This window comes from Ischnura elegans, chromosome 12 (assembly GCF_921293095.1).
Source record: "Ischnura elegans chromosome 12, ioIscEleg1.1, whole genome shotgun sequence".
NCBI classification, from domain to species: Eukaryota; Metazoa; Arthropoda; class Insecta; order Odonata; family Coenagrionidae; genus Ischnura; species Ischnura elegans.
Genome location: NC_060257.1, coordinates 77,809,957 through 77,826,704, shown reverse-complemented (window position 1 = coordinate 77,826,704; position 16,748 = coordinate 77,809,957). Strand labels below are relative to the sequence as shown.

General features: G+C 39.3%; 1 protein-coding gene across 3 annotated transcripts in view; it reads left to right on the top strand.

The window, feature by feature from the left end:
- LOC124169755 (probable inactive tRNA-specific adenosine deaminase-like protein 3) overlaps positions 1-16,294 on the top strand; it is a 32,516-nt gene extending 16,222 nt beyond the window's left edge. Inside the window, exons 2-7 of one of the 3 annotated variants that reach the window (XR_006867229.1) lie at positions 3,998-4,057; positions 4,381-4,481; positions 10,913-11,118; positions 12,067-12,168; positions 12,395-12,501; positions 15,921-16,294. The gene's annotated coding sequence lies outside the window, so the exon portion shown is untranslated. Of the gene's footprint in view, positions 1-3,997; positions 4,058-4,380; positions 4,482-10,912; positions 11,119-12,066; positions 12,169-12,394; positions 13,523-15,920 lie in introns of all 3 variants that reach the window. The other 2 variants (XR_006867227.1, XR_006867228.1) reach the window with 2 other exon arrangements.
- The last annotated feature ends 454 nt before the right edge of the window (positions 16,295-16,748 follow it).

Below are 16,748 nucleotides of genomic sequence, written 5' to 3'. Positions count from 1 at the left end.
CCGGGGTCAACCAGAAATGTCAATCATTCAGTGGTACCAACTCACTTACTGATAGGGTTACCACCCTAAGAGTACACTAGAACTACTCCCCTTTCACAGAGTGAAGCGCACAGGAGCCTTCACCCCTGTGGCCACTTCTGGTAGTCCCTGGTACTGGATTGGTAGTCTAAGGTTGTGCTCTTGCTGAAGATGTGAACTCACTCACAGGAGCACCTGAAGTGTCACTGCTTCCTCTTGTAAGTTGAGTTATCCCATGATTGTCTCCGTTAGATTGCCCCCTATGTTTCTCTAACAAAAGGAGATGGTCGTAAGGACAAATTTTTTTATAAGATTGTGGCGTAAGTGAATATTATTATGCCATACAATGTTACCATACTTACTTTTGACAAGGGATTACCTAGGACACCTGGCTCTCACCATTCATTTTTTCTTGCCTTAACCGACACTTTTTCTGCAGCCCTAAAGTCCTCCTGTAGGTTCAACCATTTCATCATCTAGGTAGATGTTTCTTTACCTTGGCCTGTTTAGCTTGGAGTACTGCATAAATACCGTATTGCACCTCTCTAGTCTCAAAGCTTCGAAAGTGACTGGTAGCTTTGAGTGCAATTGACGGCTAAACAATATCTGGGCTGTGGACACAGTGAGCCCTTTAAGTGGGGAATTACGGTACTCCCTTAACATATCCCAAAAATCTTTCCCATTTTCAAGACTTTTCCTTAGGATTTGTTTCCTAATGTGGACACCCTTTTCTGCAAGCCCATTACTCTGATGGAATTGGGAGTACGAGTCCTCGACTCAATTTCACTCTCTCTTTAAGTATTTTTGGCAGTCATGCGACGTGAATGGCATGGTGTCTGCAATACATTCCCTGGTGACCCACTGATGGTACTTACTCAGATGGTAGTGGGGACTACAAATCCTCAACTGAATTTCACTTTCTCATAGTATTTTTGACAGTCATACAACCTGAATGGCATGCTGTCTGCAGTACATTCCATGGGGATCCCATGCATCACAAAATGTTCTGCAATGCATCTTTGATGGAGTTAGCAGTTTTGCTTGGCTAAGGGACTAACTCCAATCATATTGAGAAATAGTCAACCATGATAAGATATGGTTTTTAAGCAAAGTCTAAAATACTGTATGCAATCTTTTCCAATAGCAATTGCCGAGTTAACTTGGATACCTCATGGCGAAGTAATGGACGCTTTGATTTCCTGACTTGAACTTATTGCACACTTATAACCTTAATTACGATTCTTTCACCTAGCTTCTTTAATGCATTTCATTGTGAACACTTTTCACCGAATCACTACCTCTTCAACCCACTCATTCAGAACTCTGATAAGGTTTGCATCCAAGGAATTAACACACAAATTTACACACGCTGCGTAGCAAGACACGATGATGTATCCGAAAATGAGTCCGGCTTTAACACATCATCATGACAAACATTACTCACCCTGCAAAACATGGCAAAATGGTTCAATTAATCTGTACCTTTTCCCGTACGCAGGGCACTTTTGGGGCCACGGCTTCTTTAGCATCAATTGCAATTGAATTTCTTACTTACTTTACTCACTCTTTCACTAGGACCTGAGCTCACATTACCTCGAGATCGGCGATGGTTGACCTTCTTGTGCATGGAATGTATGTGGTGGTCTCTTCTTTCCCGCTCGGCTGTTGTATCTCTCATCTGCTTCTCTTCCCCTATGAAGAAATTGTATAAACCTGTTTCAAAATTTTATACAATCTTATACATTGCCATGGCAATTGTATAAAATTTTGAAACAGGTTTATACAATTTTTTCATAGGGGTTGTCTCCATCTCTATTCCACCGAGCTGCAGTGGGCTGCCGCTTTTTCTAAAGACAGGTACTCCAGCCTGAGCTGGGCTCCTGTGCAAATACATCTCGTATTCCATGGACGATTCTAACGCGCTGTATACGGAGTCCTCTTGTGGCTCCAATTTCGAAATCCAAAATATTTGACGAGGCGCCTACAACCAACAAAAGAATGCTCAAAGCTTTTGCCTTCTTCGTGCATCCTCATTAAATACGAACTGTTCAAATATGCCATTAATTTTGGGCGTAACGTAGGACTCGAAGGCTTTAAAGGCCGCTATACACAGTGAATGATCATGCGAATAATCACGTGATCATAAAAATAATAATTGTTTATCATAATTGTTTATTCTTACAGGTGTTAACTCAATGTACAGAAAAAGTGTTACATTAATAAGCATATAGACATAAAGTTACATGATTAAGTATAGGCATATAAGAAGCATATAAATGTTAATAAGCATTATTTAACACGTTTACAAAGTAAAGGGTAGCAAAAGGTAACATGAGATCAATATAAAAAGTTATGAAATAACATACATATAAGAAGCATGCAAACATTAATAAGCATTATTTAACATGTTAAAAAAGTAAAAGGTAGCAAAAGATAACATGTGATCAACATAAAAAGTAAAGTGCACAAACGTTAAAAGCATTATTTAACACATCCAAAAAGTAAAAAGTAGCAAAAGATAAAGTGTGATCAATATAAAAAATAACAATATAGCATATGATTAAAATCACGTTAAGAAATATAAAATATATCAATACCAAAAAATGATCAAGAACATGGATAAAAATACACTCAAATTATTTTACTAAAAGAGATGGAATCTGGATAATAAAAAGCCAGACTTTTTTTAAGATTACAACAGAGTCAAAATGAATGTCTACTATTAGTTTCACTAAGTTATATGTGCGCTGAAGTCTGATAATGGGTGCATTGCATGTGAAATTTCTACAGCAAAATTTTAAATAGAAAAGTTTGGTTTCCTTGTGAAATTGAGGGTAATATCGAAGGATAAAAGATGCATAAGGGATGGACTATAGATTTTTGATTTCATTCGCGGGATCAAGCGAGCAAATTAGAACATGTTCTAATTTTCACAGAATGACGGTTCATTCGCGAATTTTTCCGTTATACACGGCGAATGATTTCATTCGCATGACCATTCACCGTGTATAGCGGCCTTAAGCACACGTGAGTAAATTTTTTTCCGTCTCCGACAGCGGAAAAGTCGCGAACAACGCTATCGCACAACATCGTAACATATTAAGCAAGAGGGCAATTTTGACATTATCTCTCTCCATCCCACTTGGTGGCCGCAATTAAATGATCAAAATTACGAACAAAATTAGTCCAGTCGGCGTGGGGACGTGCACTTTCGAAGTCCACCCTTGGGGGTAATTTATAACGTACTTAGCCATTTCTCACAGATGCTCCCCGGCGTGGTTTCACTTTACTTTTACGCGAGTCCTTTCCCGATGGCTGACGTTATTTTAAACTCTACGCGACTGCGACATGTTATAGGTTGTCAATCGCTGGTCAAGATAGGTGGTTATTATAATTTATAACGTACTTAACCATTTCTCACAGATGCTCCCCGGCGTGGTTTCACTTTACTTACTTTTACGCGAGTCCTTACCCGATAGCTGACGGTATTTTAAACTCTACACGACTGCGCCATGTTATAGGTTGTCAATCGCTGGTCAAAACAGGTGGTTATTACAATTTAAATTCACAATATTGACGGATACTCTCAGAACTTTGCTGTCGACACAAAACTTTACATATGGACACTTCACCAGCTATACTTCCGGGGCCAACAGGAAATAGCAATCATTCAGTAGTACCAACTCAGTGACTGTGAAAAGGGTACCACCCTAACGGTCCACTACGACACATACCCCGACTTTAATTCTGAATTTAATTAACTAACTCATCCCACACCTCCCTTGCCATCTTCTGTGTGTACACATTAAGTAGCAAGGGTTATTATGGCCAGCATTGCCTCACTCTTTGGCCAGTGCTTGCCCACCCAGATGCTTTGTTGGCAACGTGCCGCCAGGGAAAACATCCTCTTTGAATACATCCCTATACAGCGGCTATTTCTGATAAATAATTGTTGTATTCTCGTATTTTTTACTTACAGATTTCCTTCATTTCTCATTACCCTCACGCGGCCTTCAGTTGGTATCTTCTCCGTTTAGAGGTAAATTGTGTAGAATTGCGAATAAGCATTGGTGTAATGTACGTCTTGGAATAGTATTTCTTGTCCTGAATGATCTATTTTATATTAAATTAATTGTAGCTCTCATAAGTTTTCTTTTACGTCTTGTATCCTACGGTCGGACTTTTATTTAAGTTTGTATCCAAGATTAATTGGCTGTCTTTCATTTCACGGCATCCGCAGGTTAGGTACCTAACCTGCGGATTTCTTTAGTACTTTCATTTTTAGTATGCTTTTATTGGACATAAATTATACGGTAGCATTCGCTTTCATGTTCATTGCTGTGCAATTTTAATTGATTTCAGTTTGATTCCTTGTATCATCACTCCTTGACAGTTGATTGTTGTTTTCAAGAAATTGGTGAGTTTTTCCTTGCCATCACTTCGCTTCCCATCTCCTAAAAATTGTGAGTACGTTTCCATTCATAAGTTTTAATGTTATAGGAATAATTCAATGTAATGCCGTATGCCACTTGTCTTACACAGGTATTGTGGCAATTGCTGGAAAATACCCTTCTGGCAGTTCATTTGGCATGTAGACCCTTGAATATTCCATTGCTTTTGCTACACATATTTTGGTTTAAGTGAACCAAAGTTTAGACACTACTCTCTATAGATAGTAAACCAAAATATGTGTTGCCCCTTGTATTCCAGTACCACTCAAATCGGTTTGCTGTGATAAATCCGTCATTTCATAAGTTAGATAGCAAAATTCTACCCTCTTCACTGAGGAATCCATCTCCTCCCAGTTTCTCACCCTCATCCCGGAAGCCATCAATGTTGCCCAAATCATATGGCAGACATAATTCAAACTTTAACACACTGACATACCAACCTCATATATGTAGGCCTGTGCTGAGGCAACGGAGGAAACCTTTTTGTGACTTATTTTATTCTTCTTCTTCTGGGACACCTATGGCTTCAAAACATCCCTCCCCAGCTGTCTAGACAGCTGTTCACTTTTTTCTCCTGTCCTTTTCTTATAATTTCATAATTTATGAATTAACGGGCTGAAGCCCAATTACAAAGCTTAAAATTCTTTATAAAATGCTATAAGATTTCACAACAATGACAATAATATACATATTAAATAGGTAATTAAGTATTAAGTAAACATCTTATCTGGTAATCCTTTCAGGTACCTCATTACAGAAGGTAAGGAATCAAAAAATAGGTCCACTTTGAGACATAAATTGCCGTCACGCATTATTTGCTGCAATGGGGAAAAATGGGTATAGTTGCGTGAGTGATGGCTATTGTCAAAAAGGTTGTCACCTCTTGTGTGAGGGTGTGGGGAGAGATGAAATTGTTTCCATTGTATTATGTCAATTCAAATACATATTGCCATATCTTTTCTATAGCTCACTCTATAGGTATATATAGACAAGCAATGTGTCTCTCACACTTTGTGATTTAACCTCTGCCTTTGACTGCGTCAATCATTCTACCCTCCTGCAAAAACTCCAATACTATGGCTTTCATAACAGTGACCTGAAATTCATGACCTCTTACCTCACTGATCGAAAGCAGATGGTACAAGTAAATTGTAACCAATCTAATTTTCTTCCAGTGAAGCATGGAGTTCCTCAGGGGTCCGTCCTTGGTCCTCTCTTGTTCCTCTCTTGTTCCTTATTCTAATCAACGACCTACCTTTCAATCTTTCTATGGACTGCATGATATATGCTGATTACACCACTCTTGTGCAGAAATGCAATACTCCTAGCCAAGTCAGACTTCTTACAAAAAAGGCAATAGAAGAATCTCAACTCTGGTTTACAGCCAATAATCTCTTTCTGAACAATGACAAGACACAACATCTTACATGCTGTCTTAAAAGCACTGAGCTAAACAATGATCCTGTCAGGCTTCTAGGCTTTAATATTGATGCTAAATTGACATGGAATTCAGATGTTTTCCTATCATCATCGTCATCATCACTGGTCAACAATCCTAGGATTGGTTTGACGCAGCTCTCCACTCAGTTCTCCTATCAGCTAATCTTTTCACACCTACGTAATTCTTCTCTTTCACATCTCTCTTTACTTGTTCCATATATTTTGTCTGAGGTCTTCCTTTTCCATTCTTGCCTTCCACTTGCCCTTCGACGATTGTCTTCATCAGGCCATCATGTCTCAAGATGTGGCCTATAAGGTTGTTCCGTCTTCTGATTAAGGTTATCATGAGGCTTCTCTTCTCTCCTACCCTTCTTAGCACTTCCTCGTTACTAACTCGGTCAGTCCATTTGATTTTCATCATTCTTCTGTAGCACCACATTTCAAAGGCCTCTATCCTTGCTTTCTCCGCTGCGGTCATTGTCCATGCCTCACTTCCGTATAGGAGCATACTCCAGATGTAGGTTCTTATGAATTGTTTCTTTACTTCCATATTTAAGTTTCCCGCTGTAAGCAGGTCTCTCTTTTGGTGGAATGCTCTCTTCGCCTGGGCTATTCTGCTGATAATTTCTTTCTTGCTTCTCCCGTCACTAGTTATCTTGCTTCCCAAATAACAGAATTCATCCACCTCTATCAGTTTTTGCCTCCCTATTTTAATGTTGGTCTTGACTTCTTCTCTTCTGCTGCATACTAAGATCTTGATTTTCTTCGTGCTTATTTTCAGTTGATATTTATTCATTACCCTACCCATATTAACCAGAATATTTTTCAAATCCTTCTCTGTATCTGCTATAACGGCTATGTCATCGGCAAATCTTAGCATGCTAATTTTTTCTCCATGGATATTCACTCCCAATTCCTTTTCTTTGATTTCATCAATGGCTTTCTCAATGTAAACGTGGAAAATTATGGGTGACAATGTACAGCCTTGTCGCACTCCTTTCTTAATTCTTGCTTCTTCACAGCTGGGCCCTGATTTTATCACGGCTACTTGGTTTTTGTATAAACTGTGGATGATTCTTCTGTCATTATAAAGAACCCCAATTTCCTTTAGGATTCCAAGCATTGTCCTCCAATCCAAATTGTCAAATGCTTTCTCTAAGTCCACAAAAGCAAAGAAAGTTGGCTTGTTCTTTTCCATTCTCTTCTCTATGAGCAGTCTTAGGGCCAATATTGCTTCCCTTGTGCCTTTGTTTATTCTGAATCCAAATTGGTCCTCATCCAAGTACTCTTCTGCTTTTCGTTCTATTTTTCTACAGATGATCCTTGTCAGTATCTTTGACGCATGTGTAGTAAGGCTTATGGTCCTAAAATCTTCGCACTTCTCCGCTCTTTTCTTCTTTGGAATAGGGATTATAATGTTCCTCTCGAAATCCTTTGGTATCTCACCTGTCGTATACATTTCACTAATGATTTTGTATAGCTGGTTCAACGTCTTCTCTCCTGAATTTTTAATTAGCTCTGCAGGAATGTCATCTATGCCAGACGCTTTATTTATCCTGAGGTATCTTACAGCCGTATCAAATTCCGATCTTAAAATTGGGGCTCCCATGTCATCGGCATCCACTTCCCTCTCGTTTTCGATAGCATTCGTTCTGAGGCGACTTCCTTTGTACAAATCTTCCAGATATTCCTTCCATCTCTTCCCTTTTTCTTCGTTTTCAATCAATAGTTCTCCGTTTTTGTCCCTTAGGGTATTACATCTTACCCTTTTCTTAAAGTGGTTCCTCACTATCCTATAAGCGGCCTCTACTTTTCCATGTTTAAGATTGTTTTGCACGTCTTCGCAAATGCTTTTCATCCACGTTTCTCAAGCCTTCCACGCTTTATGACATATTTCGTTCCTTATTCTCTTGTAACGATTCTGTCCTTCCTCTGTTTTCGCAGCCTTGTATTTTCTTCTTTCTTCAATGAGATCTAATACTTCCTGCGTGATCCATGGTTTTTTCATAACGACTCTTCTTTTATCAAGAACTTCCTCAGCTGCCGCCTGCAGACCACTTCTAATAGTTTTCCAACTCTCTTCCATTGGTTTGTTGGTCGTATCCTCCCCTATTTTATTTTCTACAGCCTCTTTAAAAGCCAGTTGATGCTGAACCTCCCTCAATTTTTCAACCTGCCATATGTTTTTCACGGCTTTCTTCAACTTTTTAAATTTAAGGTGGCATTTCATCATAACTAGGTTATGGTCACTATCGATATCTGCCCCTGGATAGCTTTTGCAGTCCTTCACCTGGTTCCTGAATCTTTGTTTCACTAGAATGTAGTCCATTTGGAATCTTCTATGGTCTCCTGGCATCTTCCACGAGTATCTTCTTCGCAGGGGATTTTTGAATAAAGTGTTGGCAACCACTAGCCTGTGCTCCGTGCAGAATTCAAGTAGCCTTTCTCCTCTTTCATTTCGGTTACCCAACCCATATTTCCCAGTTATTATTCCATCTTGACCTTCTCCGACGACGGCGTTCCAGTCACGTAAAATAATAAGATTTTCTTCCCCTCTTACCTGCTTGATAACTTCCGCTATATCTTGGTAGACATATTCTACTTCTTCGTCTTCATAATCTGACGTAGGCATGTAAACCTGTACCACTACAGTAGCTACGGGTTTAGTATCTATCTTCACCATTACTATCCTTTCATTAAACTGCAGGTAGCTTTTAACACGCATCCTGGCGCTCTTTCTAAGCATTATGCCTACTCCAGCATTACCATTTAGCGATCCCGTGTGTATCATTCTGTAGCTTCCACTCCAAAAGTCTCCTTCCTGGGGCCACTTCATTTCGCTGATGCCTAATACATCGAGGTTCATTCTTCGCATCTCCACCTTCAAGTTATCTAGCTTACCGCAGGTACGAAGTGATCTGACGTTCCATGTTCCTATCCGTAACATTCTATCTTGTTTGACCGATGTACCCTCTCGAGTAGTCCCCGCCCGGAGATCCGAATGGGGGACTAGTTTACCTCCGGAATATTTTACCCGAGAGAATTCCATCATGTCATTATATAAATTGAGTGGAGTAGCTGTGACTCCTCGGGATGATAATGTGGTGGTTTCCCCTTGCCTTCCACATCGCAGTACTACAGCCGTTAAAGTAAATGTTACCACGCTCGTAGTGGAATGTGTGTCGCTGTACCAACCAGTATGGTCTCCACCTTCGCACATGTGAAGAAGAGCTGCTGCCCTCTCCCCCGGGTGATGAGAGGCATAATTTCCTAGTCAGCAAAAAACTCTCTATGGCTTTGTACTTATTGAGGAAACTTAAAACCTGTGTCAATGAAAAGTACATGAGATTAGCCTATTTTGCTTTTTTTTCATAGTATTCTTGCCTATGGTGTTCGACTCTGGAGACATGCACATGAAACCAAAGAAATTCTAAAACTGCAAAAAAAAGGAGTGAGGATTCTAAGTGGTGCTGGGCCCCGTGACCACTGCAGGCCAATTTTTAAAAAATTTCATATCCTCACCATCTACAGCCTCTTTGTGTTTCGCAGCATTGTGCACATTAAAGATAACTTAGAAACCTACCCCATACGATCCACCATCCACTCTCATGACACCAGGGCTAAAAATAACCTAAATATTAATTACTGTTGGCTGTTTAAGACCAACAACCAGTCTGACAATTTGGGAGTAAAATTATTTAATAAATTACCCAGCAAAGCCAGATCAGTGAGCATCACAAGACTGAAAAATGTGCTGGAAAAGTGGCTGTGCAACTATCCACTGTACTCAATTCATGAGTATTTTGAGCTGGACTTTTCTTCTCTTTTATTTTAAATGTAATCTTTGTAATGTATGTGTTTCTAATGTTTTGATCCAATGTACATGTTTTGAATGTTTTCATTGTATTGAATGTTTTTATAAATGTGTTGTATACGATAACTTGACAACATCTGCGAGGGCCAATCCTCGCCGTGGAGGAATAAAGAGTATTATTATTATTATTATTATTATTATATCACTGATAATGTTCATATGTTGATTCCATTTAATTTAACATCAATAAGTTTCGACAGTGGACTTCTTGTTGTTGATTGCCAAGTTTTCCAGTAATTGCAATTTCCCTGGAATGTGTCGGTAGAATGCTTATGGTGGTGTCAGTATTTAATGATGCTAGGATTTTATTTTTTGCTTGGATGGTTTCTTGATACATCTTCATCTGTTTCTTGTGATGTGGTGCTGGTTGCAGGGGTTTCATCTAGAGGATGGTGGAGATTGCGGCTACATTTCGGTACAATAGGGTAGTTTACTCCATCAAAGAAAATGAAAGGCATTGATTGCGATTCGTTACCCACCATTAGTGTATTCATAATGTACAAATTATTTGGTTTTAGAAATACCGGTTTAGACGAATAGCAATGGTCAATTTTTTCCTAACTTGAAAAAGGCCAGATTGGCGCCCATGCGTTGCCACTCCACGTGACGTCACAGGGACCTAGATTCTATACAAGTAGATAGGAGTTTCACATCATCTGAGATTACCAATGCATCCATGAGGCACAGAGCTCAGGGAAACATGTCTTAATAATCACTTATTAAAACTGGCTACGTTCAGAAAGTTTTCTTCGTTTGATAAGGTATTAATAATCCTTATTTAAGCCAAGCGCTACCAGCTAGCGGGGTACTCTGCTACCTGCTAGCATCCTGCGTCGTATCAGCGCTCATATCTTCGCCCCAAGGTCACCTCACACGGCGTCAGCGAGAACCAGAATGACGTCACACGGGCTTTTCCCCACATTCATACTTAGCCGTCGTGTTTTCGCGCGCTTGAAAATTTTCACTTTTCATTTAATCGCTAAAAATAGATATCATCACTTAAAAATCTAAAAGCGTGAAATATGTACTCTAGGAGTAATTATCTTTCGAATTAGGCAATAAAAAAACAATAGGAAACCACCCTATTGAGTGCTAATTTATCTCTCTTTTGGACTAATTGAAATTCCAGGTTGGAGATGCCAAATCGGGTGCTAGTCATCGGGGCTTCCCCATGGAAATATGCGCCCCACTACAATCACCATTTCCCAGCCATCAAATTCGGGATCATTTCCTTGTCCAGGATGAAGGCGAATGAGGTGGCAGGGAGTATGATTGAGGCCACCAGGGAGTTACGTGGTGTCGTTCCCCATCTTGGAACCAATAACCTGATTGGGGGTGAGTTGAATTCCATTAAGTGTAAAATCTATCTCAGTTTGCTAATGCTTTACCTCACTTGGTGTGTTACTTGATATAATTGTGTTTTATGCCCATACTATTGATAGCTAATGATACTCCTCATTGCAAAGGTGCTTCTAGAGATTCAAAATAATGTTTCATAGTATCAAATACCCAATACTCATGAGTAGAGATGCGTGAAAATCGCAAATGCGATATAAATTGGATTGTGCGCAAATAAATATGACATAGATGCGATGACTGGATTTTAATGATATTTTTATGCAAATTTGCCTTTTTGACGGCAAAATTCGTGCATTTTGTGCTGAGCGCATTTTAAATTCTCCGTCGACACTCACCAGTTAAAGCGTGTTAATGTCTGGCCAGCTGCTAGTTGGCTGGGACTCTATGTGGCCGTGACTACAGGTGGGCACAGGCAAGCTACACCTACGCCGCTATATGTCTTATTTCTTAATACATATATTATTGTTCTACAACATATTTATTTAAAATATACTGTATTTTATCGTATATTTTTGTGTTTCACTACATTTTATTGTCATCTACCTCATTATGAAAATAAAAATTAGACGCTACAAAAAAATGTGATGAACTGTTATTGAAAGTACGATTTTCACATATCTCTACTCATGAGGATTTGTGGAATGATGTGGAGTGAACCTGATGGCCATGCTTGCAGAATATTTAAAGTGCAACTGTGATACTCATGGATTTGGAGCAATATGCTTTCACAGTTTGTTGATGATGGCTAAAATAAGTTTAAGAATGCATAGGTTATTGATATGTTCCTGTATTATCTTTATCTGAAACAGCGGAAACTCCTCATCAGGTCCTTCATCATATTGAAGGACTGGTGGAGAGAATCAGGCTTTTCAACTTACAGATACAAATACACTTATCAAGTGTTCTATTTTGTGGGTTGAACAGGTTTTTAAAACAGCCCAAGGTGATGGTGGACCGACTAAAGGAGATTAATTGTACTCGATGTACTCAGCATTTAAATGAAATGCTCAGGAAGTACAGTGGAAGGTAATGTTACTTTTACTTCTTGCCATTGTACAGCGGCTTAAAAAAGCAGTACAACCATGTTGTTATTTAGAAAATACATCAATAATTTCAGTATCTATAGTATCGTCACGTAGACCTTGCCTTGGTCTTAAGTTTTACATTTATTTTGTTGACTGCATAGATTGCTTGGTATCATGGAAAATTGAATTGTTATTAGGACTAAAATAGTATATTTTTCATTCATCAGGGAGGCTGGCATTTTCTTCTGTGATAATTGGCCACAATTCCTCTTTGCCTCAAGACATCCTGAGGAGGAGTTGCTGTCTAGGGATGGTCTACACCTTACACCTAATGGTATTTGCTGCCGGTTAGGTAGTGTAGCAAAGTATGTCTCTGGGGTAAAGCAAGTAAAAGTAACGTTGAAGCATGCCCCTGTCATTAGCAAACCTACAACCGACCATCCTGTTTCATTACCCCCGATCTGGCCATCTCTTATGAATTCTGTCCCTAGTATAAACCAGCCTCCCCCTACCCAGTGTATTTCTCTTCCAGAATATAGTGTGGTTCACTGGCCACTCCTTGAGAATTCTGCTCTCACCTGCTCTCCTAATACTGTCCCTCCTCTTCCTGTTTGGCCATCCATCCAGCCCTGGCTTGGGGGAAGAGGGGGGCGGATTGTGGCCTGGTAAAATAAAGCAAAAGTCAAGTCAAGTCCATTAAATTTTCCATGGCCTCTCAATCAACTTCAACGCATCTTACAGGCCAAAGGCAACCTCACTCAACTCCGTCTCTTTCTCTTCTGCCTTCATTGCGTAAGCCATCTGATTTAAATTCTCATGTCTCTCATAAAACTCTCTGAGGACAAAGGAAGCCTCCTTCAACTCAGACTCATCCCCTTAGGCAAAGAAGGCAGAATTCTGCCTTCTTTGCCTAAGCCACCTGATTTTAATTCTCATTAAACTCTTTGAGGTCAAAGGCAACCTCACTCAAATGCATCTCTTCCTCTTCTGCCTTCTTTGTCTAAGTCCTCTACATGTACATCTCCTTTTTCTCCCATTACTGCCACAAAACCGTTTACTCTTCGGGACAGGCCTCTCTCTACAAATATTTTGCAATGTCTTCTTCTCCTATGGTTGATACTTATTCCTCTCAGAATACCAACCACTGTTATAATTCTCGGATCGAGTAGGCATGCACATGGAAATGGCAGAAAGCTCCCGTAGATGACAGAAGCATGAGAAAAGGCCACTGAGCTCAGACTGATGCAGTTGCTGTGGTTATGTGGGTCACAGGGTTGCAAGTTGCAAATTCAGGTCATATAATTTGGACATTTGCAGAAAGCCACCTCAAGGCAATGTGCTGGGAAAGTAGGAAGGTAAGTGCACAGAAAAGGGTATCTTATCAAATTTTGGCTGTGGGGGAACAGGGTTTTTCCGAAGGGCACTGTTGCTCGTCCTATGCCGAAGATTTTGATCTTGCATTGTATAATAGAATATAATAGGATATTTATTTCATCCAGGAGAGACAGTAGACAGAGTTTAGACTGGCAAGTGCATAGGACATGTCATAAGTTTACTTACAAAGTATTATTAAAAAATTTAAAAAAATAAAAAGGCATTAAGAATTAGGTGACAAATATTCATTTACACTATAAAAACACATTTCTATCTGGTAATCTTTTACATTTTTCTTAAAAACCAGTGTATTCTTTTCATTTTTAATTTCATCAGGCAAGTTATTATTCAGTTTCACACACATGGATCTTGGTCCTTTTAATGACATTGTTGAATTATTTTGGTTAACATGTAAGTTCTTACATTATCTGGTGGCATACACGTGTATACCACTATTAATTTGAAATTCAGCTCTATTAAGTTTCACAAACAAAACACATTGATATATATAAATATATGCATGGAGTTGATAACAATGAATAGTGATACGATTGGAGGGGTGGGTCCATGGTATGCTGAAGTGATAGTTAATGGAATAACCCTGAAAATGGAATTGGATTCAGGCTCAGCCATCTCTGCTGTGTCAGATAGATGTTGTAATGATTATTTTTCTCACTTAAAACCTCAGGATATTAGAGTGAAATTAAGGTCTCATGCAAATACACTCATTGAGCCGAAGGGTATTGTGGAAGTTGATGTAGTGTGTCAGGGTTCTCATGCCAAATTATCACTGTTTATTGTAAGGAATTAGGAACCGCCATTATTGGGAAGAGATTGGCACAGTGCACTGGGTCTACCTCAGCCAGTGCAAAAGGTGTGTTTGTCACAAGGGAAGTGGGGGGGAGAGGTTGTGAAAAGCTTCAAGGATTTATGTGATGAGGGGTTTGGAACTCTCAATAGGGCAGAAATTACCCTTCACTTAAACCAGTGTTTTGTGCACCCAGAACTTTTGCTTATGCCCTTAAAAATAAAGTATATGAGGAGCTAGACAGATTGCTGGAGCTGGGTATTTTGTATCCAGTAGATTTTAGCGATTAGGCAACACTCATTCTGCCATGGAGTGCTGCCCAATGGGGACTAACTCACCATTGCTCCACATTTTTGGGGAAGATGGAGGTATACCACAAATGAGTCGGTGTTGATAAATGGTTAAAAGTGGTGAGTTTTACGGCTTTCTGAGGGATATTTTATTAAGTCTTACACTTTTCTATTAGTATTATCAATCCAATTAAGTAAAATGGATTAAACTTAAAAATTTCTCTGAGCTCTGGGGGGGGGGGGGGGGGTTTATCCCCTAAACCCCCCCTCGCTGCACTACTGGTTAGCACTATATTTTCTTCCCAGAATAGAATGCTACCTACAATGGCCCCCAGTTCACTGTTGGATAATTTGCCAAATACTGTGAAATGAATTGTATTAGGCACATGTTTTCTCCACCATATCATCCAGCAACCAATGGAGGTGTTGAAAATATGGTAAAAATTTTAAGGAACAAACTAGAAACAAAATAATGTAAAATGTATTTCTAGGCATATGATTTTTCTAAAATTTTCCTGGGCCTGAGGTGGCAACCCCTACCATAGCCTAGTTCTGACATATAGTAACTGCATCTGCTTAAAACTAAATTTTGAATGACAAAATAATGTGAAATGTATTTTTAGGCATATAATTTTTCTAAAATTTTCCCGGACCTGGGGTAGGGGTTGCCATCCCATCCAGGGGCGCAGTTAGGAATTAAGGCTGGGAGGGCTGTAGGGGCAACTAATACCGGTATGTGTGGGGATATGGATTATCTACCAGGATAAGCTGTTGGTGCGAGATTAATACTTTGTGGAATTTTAATATTCTGTATTTCTCCGAATATAGTCCCCTTCTGAATAAAGTCCCCACCCTAATTTTGAGGCTTCAGTTTTGGGAAAAGTTGCAAAAATGCGTTTGAATATTGTCCCCCCCTTTACTTTTACCACGTACGGGCATTTTTGAAAAAAAAGGGGGGACTATATTCAGACATATACGGTAAATGGTTCAAAATGGTGAGTTTTATGGCTTTCTGAGGGATATTATATTATCCTTACACTATTCTATTAGTAATATCAATCCAATTAAGTAAAATGGATTAAATTTAAAAAATTTTCTGAGCTCTGGGGGGGGGGGGTTTATCCCCCAAAACCTCCCCTTGCTGGACCACTGATCCTATCCCCCCCCCCAAATCATATTCCTAGTTATGCCACTGAGGAAATGGGTGAAGGGAGTGGTGAAAGAGGTTCTCTGCATGAGGAACTACAAAATTTTGATTTATATTTGGAATCTTGTTCACAGACGTATTAATAAAATCCGAGGCAGGGTGACAATGAGGGAGAGGCCAAATGATGAGGAGAGTGAAGAAGTAGCTGTTACTCCTGGTTACTCTCCAGAAATAGCTCCCAGAAATGAAGAGGTGTGCATTTCAGAGGAGGGATCAAAGCAATCTGTGGGGGGATGGGAGTCTCCAAATAGTGTCTGGGCACCAAGGCTGCCCAAAGTGGGCAGGAGAGGAAACAGTGAAGTAAATGACCATAGAGTGACTATAAATTGTGTTCCTCAAAGGAAGTATCCATTTAGAGACAGGAAAAGAAGAGAGTGCTTGGATTTGTGAAGTATTTTTCTTTGTAATTTCCAATTTATCAACGTGAAATATGTTTCTTTTTTCTCAACTATCTAGTGTTTTATTGTTTGCCTTCTTTTTGATGTTGAAAATTTTAGTCATTTATTTTGAGGGAGGGAGATGGTGTAATATATTATTGCTATTGCGTGGTACTTTGTATGTAAAAGTTAAGTGCACATCATTAATTGTTTTGGTGCCACACAATAAATGGGAGACAATGCCTTAGCGTCACTTGCATAGTAACCATACAAGTGTGAAGTCATTACACTTTTGCTGGCTAAAACAACTTTACCTCATATATTGGGTATCCATGTTTCTTTCTTTCATAAACTATCCCTGATGGTTTTTCAACCAAGCCTACCCATTGTGGTCGTGGCCTACCTCACCTTCTTGGTTTTTCAGTGTAATCAACTATTTATTTCACTTATTACCCTTTACCTTATTAGGCATCGATATTCTTCCACCTCCTTTTTTCTTATATTTCCTTTAACATCCCCTTTTTT